This window comes from Mastomys coucha, unplaced genomic scaffold, assembly GCF_008632895.1.
Source record: "Mastomys coucha isolate ucsf_1 unplaced genomic scaffold, UCSF_Mcou_1 pScaffold23, whole genome shotgun sequence".
Taxonomy (NCBI): domain Eukaryota; kingdom Metazoa; phylum Chordata; class Mammalia; order Rodentia; family Muridae; genus Mastomys; species Mastomys coucha.
Window position 1 is genome coordinate 14,688,160 of NW_022196906.1, and position 3,266 is coordinate 14,691,425.

The following is a 3,266-nucleotide window of genomic DNA, read 5'->3' on the forward strand; positions in this document are numbered from 1 at the left end:
TAGATATTTCCTTCCACATGGACTTGACTGCATAACTTCTACTTTAAGAAACATTTTTATTATATTTTACATTTATTTTGTGTGCAGGTGTCACATGCCACAGCATTTGTTTAGCAGTCAACTTGCAGGGGATTGAACTCAAGCCATTGGCCTAGAGGCAAATGTCTTTACCCTCTGAGCCATTACTCTGGCTCATCTGTTTTTTCTTTTTAAATCTATGCGGCTGGAGAGATGGCTTGGTGTTGAAGCGCACCAGCTCTCCTCCAGAGGGCCCATATCCAATTCCCAGTATTAGTTCCGGGGATCTAACACCATCTTCTGGTGTCTGCAGGCACTGTATGCACATGGTGCATAGACATAATTGCAGGCAAAGCACACACGTTTTAAACATCTTTAATTTTTATCAGTCTGAACGTGTGTGTATGTGTTTGTATGACATGCATATGGAGGTCAGAGGACAATCTGTGTGTCATTCCTCACTGACCACCTTGTTTGAGACAGGCTCTCATTGTTCACATCTGTATATGCTGAACTAGAAGGCCTAGGAGTTTCCAGAAATTCTCATGTTTCCCTCTCTCAACTCATTAGTAACTCTGGAATTACAGAAGCATGCTGCCTCTGACTTTTACGTAGGTTCTGAGAAGTCAAATTCAGGTGAATAGCCAGTCCTTTATCACCACTGAGCCAGTTCCCCAGCCCAGGCCCCCAGTTCCTTAAGTACATAGAAACTCACTCCAGGACTTAGTTGGTTTTCCCAGACAGCAGAGTTCTCAGCTTAGAGAGATGTGCCTTGAATGTTGTTCTAATGGTTCAGTTGTTACTAACTGTGATGCTCCTACGTAAGACCCTAACTCAAATAAATTAAGAAAATGAACCAGGTTTGGTGGTGCAGGTTCGTCATCTCAGCTACTTAGAAGGTTGTGGCTTACTAATATTCTGTTTCATAATAAAAAAAAATCTGAGTGGGTTAGCACACACTTTTAATTCTAGCTCCTGAGACAGAGGCCAGGGCTATAAGAAGTTTGTTTATTAAAAATAAACAAGCGGACTGGAAAGATGGCTCAGCAGTTAAGAGCTTTGACTGCTCTTCTGAGGTTCTGAGTTTAAATCCCAGCAACCACATGGTGGCTCACAACCATCTGTAATGTGATCTGATGCCTACTTCTGCTGTGTCTGAAGACAGCAACCATATTCTCATATACATTTAATTAATTAATTAATTAATTAAAAATAAACAAGCAAACCCAAAATACAGAACACAGAGAAGACACCAGCGGGAAAGCTCAGTAGGTAAAAGCATGTGTGGTCAGCCTCACAGCCTGAGTTTGACCTTGAGACCCCTGTATTAGAAGGAAATAACTGAATCTCTCAAGTTGTTCTCTGCAATCCACATATTCAGTGTGGGTATGCATGTTCCAACCTGCAAACACACACACAGATAAATAAATGTAATGAAAATGTTTTAAATGAAAGAGAGAGGTGGGATGCAGCCCCGTAGCAGAGCACTTGCCCAGTATGTGTGATACCTAAGGTCCTTTTCCCTGTGATGTGGGAAGACTAAGATGACAGGAGTTCCCAGTACGGTTGTTGTGAAATCCTCTTACATGTCACTAATGTCATGAAGATCTATGGCCAGCAAACCCCTCAGAACCCTGTGTAGGCTTTGGTCTCATTCTTCTCCAGACAACATTATGGAGGCATGACCATTGTCATGTGACACTCAAGCTAGCATGTATAAGATTTGGGACTTGGTGACCTTTGATAACATGGCTGTGGATTTCTCCTGAGAGGAGTGAGTTATAAGGATCAAACTCAGAGATGCTGTTACAGAGAGGGGATGCTGGAGAACTACCAGAATTTGTATCTCTATCTTTGTATCTCTAGGTAAGACTGCCATCATCCCTCATGTTCTCTTAGGGAGGAGAGGAGTTTGATGTATTAACTGTATTTCAGTATCAATGAAGTCAGCTCTGAGTCCAGGGAAAAAATAACAAAAGCCTAGTCCCATCTCTAGTAAATTATAATCTATACTGTGGTTGTTCTTAAAATGTGATCCAAAAGGGCTGGCAAGATGACTCAGAAGGTAAAGGTATTTGCAGCCAAGCCTGATGACTTGAGTTCAATCTCTGGGACTCACATGATAGAGAGAACTGAGTCTTTCAAGTTGTTCTTGGTCCTCCAAACATACAGTAGCACATGTGTATAAACACACACACACTAAATAAACAAATCTAGCCGGGCGGTGGTGGTGCATGCCTTTAATCCCAGCACTTGGGAGGCAGAGGCAGGTGGATCTCTGAGTTCGAGGCCAGCCTGGTCTACAGAGTGAGTTCCAGGACAGCCAAGGCTACACAGAGAAACCCTGTCTCCAAAAACCAAAAAAAAAAAAAAAAACCAAATCTAATAAAAAATTCTTAATGAGGTCCAAGTGCCAGGTGTGGTGAGGCATGTCTATAATCCTAACACTTTGGAGGCAGGAGGATCAGGAGTGCAAGGCCTAGCTAGCTCAGCTGCAATGTGACTTTGAGGTCAGCCTAAGATGCTGGAGAGAGAAAGAGATGAGGAGAAGGGTGGACGGAAGAGAGTCTTGCTTTAACTCAGTTTCCTAGGTGAGAGTGTTAGTTATAATTGTGTACATTATCATTGACTTGGGTTTCAGGATTCAAAGATAATCTTTTAGAGACAGAGAAAGATCGTTTTCAGCTGTCTTAGTCAGTGTTCCACTGCTGTGACAAGATGCCAAGACCATAGCAACTCCTATAAAGGAAACCATGTCATTGGGGCTGGCTTGCAGTTTAACTAATGTGACAAAATCTGTACCAAACACTTGGATGATAAGGCACACAAGGGAATTCAAAACACAGGGAGCAATTATAAATGTTTTCAGCATGTGTGTAGATGTGTGTATATATATAATTTCTATTGGGGCTGGCAAAATGACTCATTAGGTAAAGGTACGTGCCTCCCAGCCTGAAAACCCTGGGATCTACACAGTAGAAGGGGAGAATTGACCCTTGCAAGTTGTCCTATGACCTCCACATGCATGCCATGGTATGTGTACCCTCACAATTAACTAAACATAATGAAAATTTTTTTAAAAACTTTATTTTTAAATTTTTATTTTGAAGTAGTTTTAATAAATCATCCAGTCTAGCTTTTAATTATGACTAACCAGTATAATTTGGATTATAAATATCTACACCATCACACCAGCCTTATCAGGCCTTATATCAGATATTTCTTTTTTACATTTTAATTTTATGTGT